Source organism: Phalaenopsis equestris, unplaced genomic scaffold (assembly GCF_001263595.1).
Source record: "Phalaenopsis equestris unplaced genomic scaffold, ASM126359v1 Scaffold000002, whole genome shotgun sequence".
NCBI lineage: Eukaryota > Viridiplantae > Streptophyta > Magnoliopsida > Asparagales > Orchidaceae > Phalaenopsis > Phalaenopsis equestris.
The window spans coordinates 67,070,182-67,088,411 of NW_018164444.1; the positions used below are offsets into that span (position 1 = coordinate 67,070,182).

Below are 18,230 nucleotides of genomic sequence, written 5' to 3' on the forward strand. Positions count from 1 at the left end.
ATAGATCTGGATATCTTCGAATGACGAAGTTGGTCTCGCCTGAAAATAGGTGGACAACTAATACAACTATAGTGAATTTTCATCATCTAACACAAATCTCGAGGCATTACATGAATTTAGAGATGACTTTTTTAGTAAGAAATATTCAAACATCGATAAAAAAACATCCAAAACTCCGATTTTAGCAAACTTATAGTAGAACTGAGTTAAACCACTAATGAAAGATTTTTTGTCATAATTAGATGGTCAAACGAACGTTGAATGTAGCAAGTCTATAGTCGAATTGAGATTCTCGACGAGTCGAATCCAATCGGTCCAAGATTGCTCAATTCTGACATCATTAAAACACTAAAATGTGTATCAAATATCATCTGATCGAAAGAAGCTCTTTTGGTCGTCTGGTTAAAGTGAATTATATTCTTGGATTAATTACACATACATCACTACAAATAGAGTTTCACCCCTCTCACGAGAGATATGAGAGCTTAAGGCTTGAGAAAAAAACTTGAATCTTTGATAAAATACTAGTCCAAAACCACTCATGTTGTCGCGCGGCTAGTGTTAACCGTTGCAAATCACCGCCGACCGCAATCGACCACCATCGATTGTCGTCGAGCAATCCTATCTTTGTCCACCATCAAAGACCACCATGACGACCACTGTCGATCCCCGCCCTCGATCACTGTCGGCTGTCGTCGATCACCGATGGCCGCCGCGAATTAACACCAAATGTCGTCAACTAACAACTGCTAACTTACGCTGATCACTATCGGCCGTTGCCCACTTCATATAATAAGTTCATTTGTGCGCCGACATTGTAACTCCGAAAAGTGTTCAGCCCTTTTTTATCTGTGGGACGAAGAACTATACATGCAATATCTAGTTAAAAGTGGATTTCTTTAGTTGGGTCAGGCCCCGTGGCTTTTTGTCTTTCATGGTTTTCCACGTAAAAACTTTTGGTGTTATCACTAGTTATTTTTCTCTTTTCTGACTATGTGTTGAATCTACGTACCACACTAAGACGATAATCCATTTCTCTACCGTAGTGAATTTTCTAGCATGCATCAACTATAAACACTTCATATTTGAAATATGTTTGATATTTTAATTATATACTTAAAGTTTTTAAAAGTGGTTTAACAGTTTGATCTGAGTTTGATTTGACTTGGATTGATAGTATTGTTGTGCTCGACTCATCGGGCTGATCAATTTTACCGAAAATATATTCAAATTAAAATTTTGAATGAATTTTAATTAGAATTCAAATGTATATGTATATCTTTTAAACTTATTTTGAGTTTAGTTCGATATCACGAGAGTTGGATGATATAAATTTGTGAACGGCTTTTCCAAATCCCATCAGGCCACCCCCCGCAACGAGTTGCTCTGTTTAGGGTTGTAAACGAGCCGAGTAGCTCGTGTTCTGCTCGTTCGAAATAGCTCGTGTTCGAAATCGGCTCGTGTTCGAAATCGACTCATGAACAGTGTGTTCGTGTTCGGCTCGATTTAAATATTCGTGTTCGTGTTCGGCTCGAAATTGGTTCGTTAAACTAAAATTAAGAAAAATAGAAGGATTCGAACCTGTAGGATTCGAACCTAGATCAAATATATACAAAAGAAGACACTTACCACATTACCACATAAGGTTTTATGATTTAAACTTAGATATAAATATATATAATATATTATTATATAGATAATATATGTAATATATTGTTATATAAAAAATTATATAATTTTTTTTTTCGAGCAGAACACAAGCGAACAAATTGTTGTTCGTGTTAGACTCGTTCGTTAGGCTTAACAAACGAGCTGAATACGAGCTGTTTAACGAGCTGAACACGAGTTCTTCACGAACAACGAGCCAAATTGAAAACCCTCTATTTATTTAATTCCAATTCATTGGGAGTTGAATTTCGGGAAAGGCTTTCTTCTTTTCTCAGCCGTCAGATAATATCCGACGAGTATTAAGCCAAAAGAAAATGTCCGTGAAATCCATCAAGTTCTTGTATAAATTGACATCGCCGTGCAACGAAAACCCTAACTCATTAGTTTAAGGGTCTGTTTGGGGCAGCTGCAGTTTATCCAACTTCTGCTGATAAGCAGCTTATCCTGATAATCTGCTGATGACCAGCTGATCCGGATAAGCTGTCTGGCTGTTTGGTTAGTGCGTCTGGAAAACAGCTGATTCTGTAAAATTGACTATTATGCCCTTATTTTGAATAAGTTGTTTGGTTAGTGCGTTTTGTAAACAACTTATTTGTAAATTTTTTTAGTTAAATGAATAATTTGTGTAACAAAATGTTATTTTCTCAAATGTGAATAAATGAAAATGCAAAAAAGTTCAATAATATTTATATAACTCAAAAAAGTTGTGATTACATCAAAAAAGCATAGTGATATATATGAAAGTTCCTTACACATTTATGAAACTCTAATATGGATTATAATAAGACCCCAAAAAAAGAAGAAATAATATGTTAAAATTATAAGGAAAAATATTACAATATTGAGTTTAACATGTAAAAACACATCACTACAAATGTTGCCCGGTTCTGATACCTTAAAACCCCGAGCAAACCTGTCTGATTGGGATATCGGTGTCCTGATGGGGTAAACGTGTCCTGATGGGGTACGGTATACACGGAAGAACTTGAACCATATACGGTGGTCTCCTGTTGTGGTATTATCGTACTCCTAGCAGCTGTGTCCAATTGGGATATCGTAGTAACAGTTGCATTGTTCGTCCACCTGAAGAATTTACAGTCTTCAGGTCCTTGTCCCCACCGCGGGCACCTGTAAAATTGTCTCCCGTAGCTATGTGTCTGACGTGACGTGAATAGCAAGGACGGTAGTCCGCAACGACACATCACTTTCTCGGACTTCCGTGAATGTCTGGAACTCATTGTCCTGCATTTATTAAAAATAGAATCAGTCAGTTCAAAAAATAAGGAAATATAATAAATAAACTTACCCAAGTGTAGACCCAAGGATTGATGACAACAAATTTATGTGGTCGTCCAAACTGCTCCACCGTTATCCACCATATAAGAGGTGAAGCTATTAACCAGCATAAAACAACATATCCACATTAATTATAAAATATGCTCAAAGCTGCTAATATAAACTCTAATATAAGCATCACCTTCATCCTGATCTGTGTAAAGGCCATCATAAAGTCCTACTACAGGTTTCATGGAGAAAAAATCATTCCATAAAAATTCCAACAAATAATTGGTCATGCCATAGTAGTGGTTGCCATCCAAGCTACATACATAGCATGGGGCCATCCAAGCTACGCCATGATTGCTTACATAATTTAGATGCTTCCATATCTAAAAAAAATAACCACATTCATTTCAAGGAAAATGCATTCATTTCAAGGAAAATGCATTGAGATTGCTGATATAGATTGTTGTTCATTGCTGAAAATGCATTGAGTTTTAGTGGCATTTACATACATACCACTTAATTCTTAATGATTTAGGTATGTGAACTAACAAGATATGTGAATGGCTGCGACACAGGTAAACAAAGAAATTTACCAACATCATAATGCAGGTAAACAACCCTCTTCATGCAGGCAAACAAAGAAAATACAACAGGAAACCACCATCAGGAAACCAGTAGCATGAAACCAACATCAGGAAACCAATAACAGGAAACCAACATCAGGCAACCAACATCAGGAAACCAACTGCAGGAACTGCTCCCAATTCCACCATCATAAATAGCACATAATTCTAATGCATTTACATAGCATTTACCAAGTAAGAGTTAAGAGGGTTGGAATGTTGGATCCTCTGGTTTGACTATTTGACGGACTAGACTCACTAGTGCATTCAACCCAGCTGAGAAATACCTACTTATGGTTTCGGAGGAATGTTGAAATCGTTCCATCGCTCCTCTCATCGATTCGTTCTGGGCCAAAATGTAGAGTGTTATAGCAAACACCTCTCTAGATGTTGTTCTTGATGATCCTTGAAGTTCCTGGAGGGTCCGAAGTTCATTTAGGAGGTCAAGAAAAATGGCTTTTTTCATACGAAACATATTTGCAAAACGTATTGGGTGACCATGTAATAACTCTCCGATCCATTTATCTCAAATATTGTTGGACGTCATGCATGGGTTTCGATCAACATATGCGTTGTAGTAATGGTATAACAATGTAAGGGTGAGAGTAACAATGCGGATTTGATTAATTTGCCCTTCATCCATAATACAAAATCTGGAAGGAACGTAGACTTTTAAACCAAATAGCAAATAGTGATGTAATATCAGAAAACATACAAAAAATGACAATAAAATAGAAAGAGTATATGCATATGTAAACATCAAAGTTCGATATGTAGCTAACATATTCAAGGATGAAAGAAATACAATGTGCAGAACGAGTTCATCACATAAGTACAAAAAAAGACAGAAACAGTCTATCAAACAAATAGTCAATGAAGTTACATAAATGACATTCAATCTTTCATAAAAGAGCGCAAGTAAGGAAGACAAAATTCTGGGTCTAAAGTCTCAAAGAACTGCCTCCGGGTAGAGTTCCCTAGCAACTTCACTTACTTAACATACAAATCATGGTCCTCCTTAATGTCAGGATATGTGTTAAGGATCTTAACACACTCATGGATTGTGCTGTCTTTCGCAGTTTTTAAATTATTTTTGGAAATTTCAATCAATGTCTCAATAAAACCTCTAACAAATGCAAAGCCTTTTTTATTTTTTATAGGACGGGGGCGCTTTGTTCCACCAGTGGATTGGATATCCGTGTGGATTTGGCTGGGACCTTCTCCTGAATCACCTATATGCTCGGTCTCTATATCCTCAGCTAGGTTTGCAACACCCTGCTCATTAGGGGTGGAAAAATGAGTTCCTGTTGCTACAACACCAGTAAACATGCTATCCAATTTCTCCTCCAAAGCTGGTTCAATTCCATTAAATTTGAATTTTTTGGCCACGGGCACAACCTGTAATTAAAAAAAACAATCCAATCAAAATTCCAAACATATGTCTGTAAAATTTAATTGAAATAGTGATGTTCTTACCACTAACTTTTCTGCCCACCATTCCTCAGGTGCATCAATTGTCCGTTTTACTGGATCCCATCCCAATCCAGTTGATCCCCTTTTAAGCTCTTTCCAAAGTTTCCAGTCCTTCTTTAATTGATCCCATTTGTTCTTTAGTTTCATCCTATCGTAATCTCTTCCAGTTATTTCTTTGAATTTATTAGTGATATTATGCCAACCTTTTTTATTAAAAAAAGTTGTGGGTCGAATTCCCAATTCGACTTTCCTCACGCATAGATCACAAAAAATATTAGTAGTCTCTTCATCCTGCATAGCTGATGAACCAGAGTCTTTAGATTTACTCATCTTTTACTGTCATATCAACGGATAGTTAGATGACATTATGAATGAAAATGAGACACTGAAGATATGCAATATGAATATGTATAACCAATTTATGCAGATGACATTATGAATGAAAATGAAGGACCATAGACCATACAACATATTTTATTCATCCAACTTTCTAATTCAAAACCAACAACCCAAAGTGGCATCATCATAACTTGTTAAAAAACATACTTGGAAAACCTGCTTCAACAACAGTGTATTGAATCTACCATAATAAGATAGACAATTTTCTTTCGTACAAGTAAAGACAGGGGTCTCATCGAAGCAAAAAAAGCTGAGTTACATAATAGTAACACCTTCATTGAAGTAAACATGCTTATCACCATCTTGGTAATAGAATATTCATTGAACTAGTGCAGAGTATTTGCATAACCATAACGTGAGAGCTCTAAAATAATTCCAAAGGATAAATCAAGATTCTACAAAAGGTGAATTTGGCACCACTGTCTACCCTCTACTTGCATGCTTCTATTGTGACATCAATAGAGATTAATATCAGAGATAGTTAAAATTAGCCTTTAATACATTTACCAACAATCAATCACCAATAATCTATTGCTTGCAAATTGGATTGAAATAATGATAATTGGCAGCTAACATGTAAGAAATAAAAATTAAATTTTCAACACCACTACTATGTGCAAACTTGATAGCTTCCACAACATAACATTAACAGATCTGTCAACCTATTAAAAGAAGACTTCTACTAAAGGAGACCCACCATACGGCTCCTTCATTGGCATAAATTAATATGATCACTTACCTTACCTTTGTTGATAACCTCCTCCTAACAAGTTGATGCAACACCAACCTTGTCCATCACCCACTCCCCGTGAATAACAACCACCGCACACAATACTCACCACAACACTTACACCTCGGATTAAACTAAAATGATTAAAGGTTTACTAGGCTTGAATTGAAATAAAACATTTAAATGACAATGCCTCATTGAAAATATCCTAGGATAATTGATTTTATTCTCAGATTGTGCCATAAGCATGAGTCTAGCTTTACACTAAAGATGATGATGGCATTTATGAGATTATTATAGCCAAGTATGAATCATCCCAAAATGAAACAAATAAATTATATTCTACTTGCTTAAATTTTCCCTGTGATATGCAAATTCATAAAATTAGACGGAGAGGGCAACACAATTTTCAATCCAAACATGATCAACATATCATTTTAAAAAATATATATATATCCTGTGCTAGACATCTCACCCAGGCAATTTAGGCGATGTGATAGTATATGAATTGCTTAAAGTAGCAACGACAATAGCATCAATGGCAAACTACAGACCGACAAATTTTTGGAGCTCTTCCAAAGCATAATCCTGTCATATAGTTCGAGTTGAAAATAAATTACATAACACAAGAATGATTTTTATATTATGAAGATGCTTCAAACATATCGCAGAAACAGTGGGATGAGGAATGAAGATGCTTCAAACATATCACAAAAAGGTTGGGATGAGGAATGAAGAAGAGAACTGTCTTGATGCTTCAAACATATTACAGAAACAGTGGATCTATATTTTTACCAGTGGTACTTGCACATTCAGAATAGATCTAGGTTTTAAAGTCACGTAAACACTTCCAAACAGATGGATCGACTAGAAATTTCTTGCCAAAATCTTAGATCTCTCGGCGAAATAAGGGAAAGAAGGGAGGAGCCGAGCGAGGAAAGCATTATAGCACGTGGGGTATGATAGGGGCTGCCTCTACTAGATTGGTTATCTCGGATTTGGGGGAGAAAATCCTCGTAGGGTAGCGAAAGAAAATATGGAGCCCAATGTAATATAACTTTAAAAAACTGTTTCTAAAAATGCACGTAAAACGCGATTTCTAAACTTTAGGGCGGCATTTTAAAAAACTGGGCGTTTTTAAAAACGCCGCCCCACATTTCAGCTGCCCCAAACGGCCCTAAGCATGAGACAAGTATGAGGCATATGGAGGATGGTCTAATCGCAGGCTCCTCGATGGCAGTTGATTACTTGACCTAATCCTTCCAACGAGCGCTCCTCTAATTGGGCAATGACGATGAAATCCATCACCGAAGGAGAACTTAATCCGCTTCAGGAATGCTTCCGAGGGTGCTTTAGATATCGCAATGCTTCTCTTGCTTTGGCGCCGGAGCAGCTTGGATGGCCCGTTATTCTACGGGAAACCGCTCTCTCTGTGCGTCGCTGGTGTAGAGATAGCGGGTGGATCTGCTTGGTGATGGAGATAAGGTTACTCTGAGCCCTCCGGCTTCCAATTTTCTTACCCATGTTTTCTCTAGGGGATGCTTGTTGCGTGCTTTACGGCAATATTAGGACTCCTGACCGAATATTTTTTTCATTTTTAAGAGGCTGTTTTGCAGAAGGTTTTGAGCAGGATTATTCTCCAACCTTGCCGAACAGTTTTTTCCGTTAAATCATACGGTACGCCTAAATCCTGCTTTTGCGGCCTTTTGACTTGAATCATTGTTTTATCAAGAGGTATTTGAGGAGGATTTAAGTTAAAATAGGATTCAGTAAGTCCGGTAAATCCGGATTTAAATATTAGTAAATCCAAGGGGAAAACGGATTGCAGCGATGATCGAGAGCAAATGTTGCGCATTATTTAAGCAGGAATTAGCTTAAATCCTTCAGAATTAAAAAAAAAAAAATGTTATGTTAAAATCATACAGAATCATAAATCCAATTTTTCCCTCGCTTCACCTTAAAAATCTGGGTTTATAAATCGGGTATATGCCGGATTTCTCTAAAATTTTCAATTCTCACTAACTCTCTTCCTTCACACGCCGCTGAGCCCTTTGTGCCTCTGGATGATCCAGTTTTGTGGAGAAATATTTGCGTACATAAGATGTACGTGGGGAGTTTGAATTTCTAACATTGACATATGCTAGAATGTTTTAGTTGTAAAAAAAGCTGCTCTGCCTTGTCACAAAAAAAAAAAAGAAAAAAAAGTTATCATATACGAGGGAGCTACAAGAGGCCATGGACCTTTATATCTACAGTGGTAGCAAATATCTAACCAAAAGTTACTTCTGCTTGCCCTTCTCTTCCTCTTTTCCACATCTCTGCTCCTCCTCTGTTATTATTCTTTGCGTTGATCGTCAGTCCCATGGCATAATGGTTTGTTGGCCTAAAAAAATTAAGGTGTGTGCATGTAATTCGAATGTTTTGGTTTTATATATGTAAATAAATAAGAAATGTGTGTTATGTTTGTAAATGTCCCTTATATACAAGCCATGACGGTGAAATCCATCATCAAAGGCATTCATTTTGGGTCTTTTAGAGATCTACTCTTCTCCAGCAGTGGGGTTATAGCAGTCTGGACAACCCATGTGCTTGGGTAGCAGCATCTTCTCTGTTGGATATATTCTGTTTTACTAAAATGGAGTTTAGCTATTAGATGTGTAATACATAAGAATTGAGTGGTATGTACGTTAATCTCTCTCTCTCTCTCTCTCTCTCTCTCTCGTGTGCTCGCGCGCACACATACCAAAATCTTTTGATTGTTCAATTAATGTAGGCGAGGGAAAGTTAATTTTCTTAATTTAATTTTATTAAAGTTAATTTCCTCGCCATACTTGATCAATCGATCTTAGTTTTTGAGCCTTCGTTGGATGATTAATGATGCTTTGTGAAACTAACTTTTTCATTGGATACGGCGGGATAGGCTATTGAATAAAGTTCACTTTCTTGCATTTGATGTTTCAGATGCTATTCCGTCTCATTTTCGGTCGAAGGGCTTATACTTGGATCGCTTAGTTGTTGAGAAATTTAGGGCAAATAAAAACAAAAATCAACACAAAATCAGAAGAACATAGAGATTTAATGAGGTTCGGCAAAGATGTCTATGTCCTCGGGAGCAGAATGTCCTCGGGAGCACTCGGGAGCAGAACGATGAATTTTACTATTTCAAAGGAGTTTAGTACATATATATAGGGTTACACATCATATATATAAATACAACTACAGATAAAATTACTATCACGCTCTCACTCCCAACGCATTAAATTCCAAGAGACACTCCTCTTAATTCCAGGAGACACCTCTTGATTCAAAGAGACTTCAAATTCTGGTATATGAGCCATAACTAATAAATCTTCACCTCGAAGAATATTCAGTCCCTTAGGAGAAATACATATACCTAACAAATCTCCACCTTCGCGGATATCCAACCTCTTAGGAGAAATACATGATGAAGTTTCTTATACCGAAGTGGGTTGGGCAACTATGCTGTCTAACAATTGCAAACATTCAACAAGCTCAAGCAATGCAAAAACTTGTTGATATTACTTGGCTTGGTCAACATATTTTCTTGTCCATTTTTTATCTCGGATGGCTTTGGCCTTGTTGAATTGGTTTCTTCGGCTTGGTTTATTCGGCTTGGCGGGCCTCAAGATCTCTTTGCAGTGAATCTGCATCCATCATATTCTTCTTTTTTGGACCGTTAGGACTTGATAAGATCAGTGCATGTTCTTCTTTGATGTATGCGTACTTAACACCTAATTTTTTTTTTTGTTTTTCTACAATCCAAATCTGTTATATCACATATTGATGTCAATAATAATAAGTCTATTAGTTGAAATATGTGTATTTTGAGGCATATAAAGTGTAATTTTTTTTTATTAAATTCTTCTTGTAACGGAACAACATTTACATGTCCAATGGCAATTCATTGCCAAAAGGTCATTTTTTCCCACACTATTTGGAGGGTGGGAATGCATTTTCTGTTGCTTTCCGGATTTTAATGCTTTTTTGATATTTTCCGGATCGTAATGCTTTTTTTGATATATTCTTGCGTTGGCATGAAGCAGCTTGGAAGGTGGATCTTGCGTGCAACTACCGTGTTAGTGTCACAGTGAAGACGCATAAATAGAGCTTAGTGATGGAACATAGTCGAATATGCCATTTATTTTTCCTCTTTTTGATGTTCGTTGGGGCTGCTATCTAATGTGTTTAGCAGTCTCAAAGATGCACCATCCCATAGTGCATTCTGGTGTTCTCAAAAATATAAAGATGTATGGAGTTAGTAAAAAATGTACATTGGATAGTTTGTAGTTTTATGTTTGTAAATGCCTCAAAAAATTGATATGCGTGCAGCATCTCATTTCTGAAAAAACATGCGGTAGGTGTTGGCTTATTTTGGTGAAATCTATCTTTACTATGTCAATCTCAGAGAAAATTCACTGATTGTATCATCTTATCAACAATTCTGTGCAATTCCGAGGTGGGTAGTAAATTACTGGACCTAATTTTCAGCTCTATAAATTATGAGAATCTATGCTTCTCTCTCTCTCTCTCATTGTGGATTAGGCTATGATGAAATCTATCCTCCATGACAATCTTGCCAACCCTGTGGTGGAGCAGAATTTCATTAGATGCTAATTCAGTGTTTTCTGCCACTCATTCAACGACAATAGACTAGCTTGGATGGCCCTTGTGTAACTGCTACTTCTATTTCCTAGGCCTAGCTCGCGTTCGGCTCATTTATATTTCGAGGTAGAAAAGTGTGTTCATGTTCAACTCGTTTGCTTAGCGAGCCGAACACGAGCTCTTCATGAACAAAGAGTCGTTTTTACAACCATAGTCACGCAGCCATAAGATGTTAAGGGTTGTGGTAAGATTTAAAAATTATTGTTTATATTAAAACATCATTTGAATCTAATTTAATAATTTTTATTATCTTTGTATCGTTGTAGTCAAATAAATTTTTTAAGAATACTAATTATATATATATATATATATATATTTATATATATATATATATATATAATTGATGAGTAGTAATTGGAGCCGAACACGAACAAATAAATCTTTGTTTGTGTTCGGCTCGCTAACTTAGTGGACGAGCTAAACACGAGCTTCTTAAAGAGCCAAACATGAGCTGTTTGTGAACGACGAGATGTTTTGATAGCCCTATTATTTCTCTGATAGATAATTGGTGGTTGGATCTTCCTGTTTATTGAATGATTACTATTTTGAGCTCATTTCCTTTCCCCACTTTTCTAAAATCTTGTTTTTATATCTAAAAACACTTTAGTTAGGGTTGCTGTATGATGAGCTTTAATTAATAGGAAAGGATCCAAATCAGTCTGCTACTTGGGTTGAAATAATTTACAGGAAATGAAATTAAAGTTTTATCCTCATGATTTCGAGAAATGCTTCATGAAATGTACTGTTTCCCCCCCTAATGTTGAGCAGGATTTTTTGTCATGGTGCTTTAGAGATCCCTGCTATTTTCATCGAATGTCTATGGAGCAGCTTGGATGGCCTTTTGAATCTTTGGGCAACCGTTGCATTCCATGGTTCCGTGGTATAGAAATGTTGGGTGGTTCTGCTTGCACATTGAACAAAGGTGAATCAAATCCTCCAATTTCTCAGTTACCTTTTCCATCTTTTTCATATCTTTAGGCAACCAAAAGAGGCTTTGGTGCGGTTTGGCCGGAGGATTTGAGTAGCATTTAAGCAGTGATTTGACCAAGTTCCTGCCAGAGAGCCAAAATGACTACATTAATTCTTATGCAATCTTAAATTCACTTTCTCCTTGTTTTGGCCTTGGTCCGTGACTTAATTTTTCCTATCATTTGATCGATTTTACTCAATATATGCTAGTTTCATGAGACCCATTTCTGATCATGTTGATGCGTTCTACTGACTTCCTTTTTTGTTGCTAATTGTATTTTAGAATTTCGGGGAGCGGTATTTGGACGTGAAATATGATTATCTTTTATTTAAATTTATTTTTAATATGATATTGTTGTTGTGTCTCCCAGAAAATTAACTTGATTAGACACAAATCTCAATGTGTTTTTATATCGTGAACTTTTAGAGTCACATTAGGATTATCCGAACTTTGATTTCAGCTGAATTATTGTCCAACTGAATGTCTCGACGAGACAAATTCAATGCCAAGATGATCTAAAGCCCGGATAAAGCATTTGAATCATAACTAAAATTTTTTATATCTACTTGTATAACATATAAATATTTAGCATTATGCAAAAATGTGACAACTTATAACTTTTCTTTAGTGGAATACACCTTTTTCTCGTCTTTGCTATGATGTGATTTTGACTTTGATGTGTTACGTGTAAGTATCAAAGTTTTGGTGTCAGATATGCTAATGTATAAAATTTGTGTGATAAATGTGTAAATTGCCCAATAGTCTAATGATATAGATTTGAACCAAGTTCAAATTTGGGTTCTAAGCAGTTTCAGAGGGCATGTACTTCAGTAAGCAACCCTCGATTATTAGAGATTATCTCTTATTAGTTGTAATTTTATCCAAAGTGGATTTTTTTCAATGTTTCTACAAATGAATATGTTGTGGGAATTTATGGCTAATTGCTTGTATCATGTGGCATACAAAGTTAATTTATTTTTGCTCATTGATTAATTAAATTTTATGGTGCACTCATAAACATTTTTCTTTCCAAATTTCAGTAAGATTTTTGATACGAGTCGGTGTAGAAATCAACAAATTTTTTTGTAGAAATTAGGGCTAAAAGAAATTCTTATTGCAAAAATCGAGACAACTCGCATAAATACAAAAGATAAGCAGCTACAATTCGAGAAGTGGGCGATCTCTCCCAATTCTTGCAATTTGAGTGGTAGGAAATCTCTCAAAAACTCTAGACCCAAGACTTACAATTCAATCTCATGCATCCCCCCAAATCCTAAACATATTAAGTCTATTTATACCCAAAAGTAATAATAATAAAAGACTAAATTGTCCAGGCATACAAAAGACAAACTTGCCCTTAGATTAGGAATAGACGCAAAAATTTTTCCTGAAAATTTTCCCTTAATCTTTTGCTGTATGCTGTGAAATGACCGAATTTTAAAATGGTTCAATTTCTATTGTGCAATCCCAAACTAGTAATGCTACAACTAATGCTTTTTCAACAAAATTATACTTGAAAATTTTCAAATATAAAAAAAAATCTCTACTTGGATTTCAACAATAGTGATGAATTACTCAAATTTTATATCTTTGAATCCATGAATTCAAGTGTGTGATTAGGCGATATGATTAAATTTATCATGGGTCTTTAAGTATTCTTTGCTTTTCTCATGGCGATGGATTAGCTTGGATGGCCTATGCTTATACAAGTAATTGTTACACCCATTTGTCATTGGTAGGGAAGATGTGGAACTAGGGTGAGTTTGAGCGTATGAATGCCCTTTTCCTTTCTACTTCAATATAATTTTAAAGTTAGAATGGCTTGCTCTCATTCTCTTTTACATGAGCAATGATATTATATGGTGCTTCAGAGATATTAATGCTTCATCGCTATTATGTTGTACATGTAGATTACAGGGAGATTACAGGGGGTAGAACGTGGATATAACTCCCCAATACCCTCTGAATAACCTTCTTGACGTACGCAGCGCTGCGTACGCCTTACGTACGCAAATTTTTCTCTTGGAACGGAGCAGCTATGATAGCTATGATAGCTCATGAATCTTGCTCATGAATCTTGGGGCAACTGCTGCATCAACGTCTTGTTGACTAAGAAATGGGTGTATCTTCTTTGGGATAAAACACATGCGAATCATTGCTTTTGACTCTTCTTTTTAGTCTTTTTAATGTTCGCTTTGATTAACTGTGTCAAACAGTTATTATAGCAATTGTTCTTCCATGATATTTTTGTATGATAGCCTTATTTTCTCCCCTATTTTTTGTTTGTTTGTTTTTTTTTTTGTATCAAGAGAAGGAAATGAATTGGGGGCCAATAACAATAATGACATTTTTAATTCTTATAGGCTCTGAAATCCCACTTTTCCTCTGTTTTGCCCAAAATCCAGGATTTAGTATCCCTTTGAAGAGGGCTTTACGTGATTTAGAGAAGTTGAATTGTGTGGGCTGGTGAGAGGAGAGGGGAGAAAGGTGAGGGTTACCCTCATTGGTTTTACGTAGGAGTGAAGCAGAAGGAGAAAGATGGGACTTTAGTAGGCCTTTGTAGGCAGCGATCGCATTGTTGCTTCTCTGACTAGCTCCAATCATGACTGTCAGGAAGCTTTAGGTGTAAAATCACGCTACTAGTCTCTTGAATTTTAGTTTTTACATTTATATCACCCAATAATGTTTAGATTTTAGATATGTAAAGAAATAAAAATTGAGTGTTATGTATTGAAAAATCTCTCTCTCTCTCTCTCTAAACACATTTTTTTTTGTAAATGAGCCCAACACGAGTAATATTTTGCTCTCTATATAAACGAGTAGAACACAAACAAAGATTTGTTCGTTTGAGTTCTGCTAATTTTGATTAGTGTTGTTTTTAAAAAAATTAATTGGCTACAAGGCTACAAAGATTTATAATCAATTAAATTATTAATTAAAAAATAGATAAAAAGATTTAAATCTCACTCTTACCGTTAACATCTTATGGCTGCATGACTGGGGATGTCAAAACGGCTCGTTGTTCGTGAATAGCTCGCTAAGAAAATGATCCAAACACAATTAAATATTTTGTGCTTGATATGTTTAAGAGCCGTACATGAGCATTGATAATTTTTGACGATCCTAGCACGGTAGATGATAAAATCAACATGAATGTATCTGGTTGGATGACCTTATGCTTTAGGAGGTAATCGCTGCATCCAATATCATTTTAGAGAAGATGTGGATGATGTGCTTTTCACTGCTTTTTGATGGAATTAAGGAAATTCTGAACCGCAGCTTCCCCGTATTTTTGAACCTTTTTTTTTCTTTAGCTTGTTGGGTCTGTGGTGCTACATAAATATGCACTCTTTTGATGCAATAGCACGGGAGTAGCTTGGATCGTCCATGCCTGTAAGTGGCATCTATGAAGGTAACTTTTGCTTCGATGATTTTTTTGAATGGCTATCCTATTTTCTTCTCTAATTTTCTAATGTGCTTTTTTCAAATTCAAGAAAAAGAAGTGAAATGAAATTATAGAGGATTTGCATGCATGACATTTAACGGTTATATATTTATTTAATATTTATGTTGGCCAGAAACATTAAAGTGGCTTCAATTTTCCAATTGTCTTTTATGTAGCATATAAGGTATAATTTATCTCTCTCTCTTTTTCTCTTTATATTTATCGAGAGATAGATTGGTAGGCCAGGACACAGATGTTATGTATTAATACTTTAGAGGTGCTTTGCTCCAAATCAGAGGAGCTTTGCTCCAAAAGAATATAAGAGAGTTTGGTATTTTGTGGTTACTTTTTCAATGGCTCTCTAGAAATTTCCCCATCTCTGTTTGGCTATAATATTTTTTGCTGCTTTTTAAAAAATTACAGTGGTGGAATTGAGCTTAAATCTCCCCTCTCTCTCTCTCTCTCTTTTTATATAGATACATATCTATATATATATATATATATATACACACACACATATATGTAGATACATCTTCTTGCTTCTCTTTTCGTGGGGGGCGGGGGAGATATTTCAGACCTCACCTACCCTCGAAACTATTGTTGATGTAACGTGTGGCAATATTTCTACTGAGTTTCTGCCACCTCATAAGGACGAGCAAGTTGTGACTGTTATCAAACATGTGGGGCTCATGGCGTGCAACAACCTACGCCTTTCCAAACACTTTTGGACCAATCCACTAATCAGATGAGGAATGATACATCCAGGAAGAAGAAGAAGAATGAAGACCTTTTATCAAACTTGATGGATGATACATTAGTTGTTTCGGGTAATGACAGTAAACTTAACAATTTGTTAGCTGGCTCCTGTCATAGAACCAGAGGCATGGGCAAGGCTAAATTGGATCTTTCGCATGCTAACTGATTCTGTAAGTGTTGGCTGACTATTGACGTACTTTTTTCTCTGTTTACTTTTTAATCCTTTTTTTTGGGTATACATGTATTTATAAGTGTGTTGTATGATGGGTGGCTCGGGTGTGAATTTGGGCCCTGTTGTCCAAACTATTTGTACTTTTCCACACAATTCTTATATATTTACATGTATAGCAACTAAACATTCATATTTACATTCACATCAGTCAAATTTTTAATCACTTAAAAAATAACACCAGTCTTATGAAACCAAAGTGTTCCAACTATAAATATCAAACTTTGGGAGTTGGGTATCTAAATATATATGAAATGTGTGGTATGCATGTAAATTTCCCTATATATAAATGAAAATTTGAATGCATCACCCTTAATTCTCATATATTTACCTGACTATTGCTTAAATTTTAATATTCAAGCTGGCGTCAAAGATTAAGGATGGCTTCAATTTTTCCAATTTTGCCTTTTTTTGAAGCATCAAAGTCAAATTTATCTTTCCCTCTTATTATATATATATATATATATATGTATATATATATATATATATATATGTATATATGTATAGTATATATGTATATATATATATAGACATGTATGTATGCATATATATATAGATATGTATGTATGCATATATAGATATGTATGTATGTATGCATATATAGATATGTATGTATGTATGTATGTATGTAAACACACACACACAGATGATTTTTTGGAAAGGTATCTCAATTCTATTTGACTATACTTTTTTTTTTGGCTTATTTTTTAGAAATTTCAGGGGTGAGATTGAACTTTTTACATCGTTAGAGTGCAAGCTGAGGAAAGCCCTTGATCATTTGATTTACGTATATCGCACAATTTTTTGGTTTTTACATTTCCAATTCCTATACTTGTTATTATGTTGGCCTTATGGTTTTACGTCATATTTTCCAAGTTTTCGCCTGTTATGTGGCATATTGTCAAATCTCTCTCTCTCTCTTTCTCTCTCTCTCTCTCTCTCTCTCACTGTCTGTGTTTTTTTAAATTATCATTAAAATGAAATGCTTTAAGAGGGTGTAGGCATAGGATTAATTAATTCATTTTTTAATTTATTTTTCTTGGTGCTGCATAGATATAGACTTTTTTCATGCAATGGCATTGGAGCAGTTTTGATGGCCCATGCCTTTGAGGAATAGTCGTTTATTGCTTTATGTTTTGAATGGTACTCAGACTTTTGCACCTAATTTTCCGAAAGGCTTTTTTCATATTCACAAAATGTATAATGTGCTGTTTGAGTAAGAAATGGACATTGGATAGTTTTTAGTGTTATATATGTAAATTGAAAAATATGGTTTTTAGCCTGTACTTTGATATTTGAGTGAGATTGTGAGAAATGATTGAAGAAAGGTGCTAGTTTTTGTAAGTCAATGTTTCATAGTGCTATGAAATCACCCTATCTTTTAAATATCTCTATGCAGGGATAATTACATAGCAATTCAATGAAAAAGGGGATCTTCCCCAACACTATTAGAGCGTGGGATTGCTTTTGTCGGCAGTTGTCAGATTTTAGTGCTTCTTTGATATTCTTTTTTGCATTGGCCCGAAGCAGTTTGGAAGGCGCCTGCATCTTGCCTGCAACTGCTGTTTTTATCGATTTCAAGAATAAAAGGATAGGACTTCGTGATGAAACAAAATCGAATGTCATTTATTTTCTGCCTTTTTGATGTTGTTTAGGGCTGCTATCTACTGGGTTTAGCAGTCATAAGATGAAACATACCATAGATGCGTTATGGTTGTGATTTCAAGTTATCAGAAAAAAAAAAATATATGATGTGCTGTTTGAGTAAAAAATGGACATTGGATAGTTTTTAGTGTTATACATGTAAATTGAAAAATATGGGTTTTATCTTGTACTTTGATATTTCAGTGAGATTGTGAGAAATGATTGAAGAAAGGTAAATATCAATGTTTCAGTGTTATGAAATCACCATATATTTAAAATATCCCTATGCAGGGATAATTACATAGCAGTTCAATGAAAAAGGGCGC

At 35.4% G+C, this 18,230-nt stretch overlaps 1 protein-coding gene across 5 annotated transcripts in view; it reads left to right on the forward strand.

Moving 5' to 3' along the window:
* Positions 1-7,373: 7,373 nt before the first annotated feature.
* The window catches only part of LOC110033582, a 45,592-nt gene continuing 34,735 nt past the window's right edge, over positions 7,374-18,230 (forward strand). The window contains exons 1-3 of one of the 5 annotated variants that reach the window (XM_020737622.1): positions 7,374-7,662; positions 7,780-7,854; positions 11,654-11,782. The gene's annotated coding sequence lies outside the window, so the exon portion shown is untranslated. Of the gene's footprint in view, positions 7,663-7,779; positions 7,855-11,653; positions 11,783-15,842; positions 16,202-18,230 lie in introns of those variants that run through there. The other 4 variants (XR_002294957.1, XR_002294956.1, XM_020737628.1 and 1 more) reach the window with 4 other exon arrangements.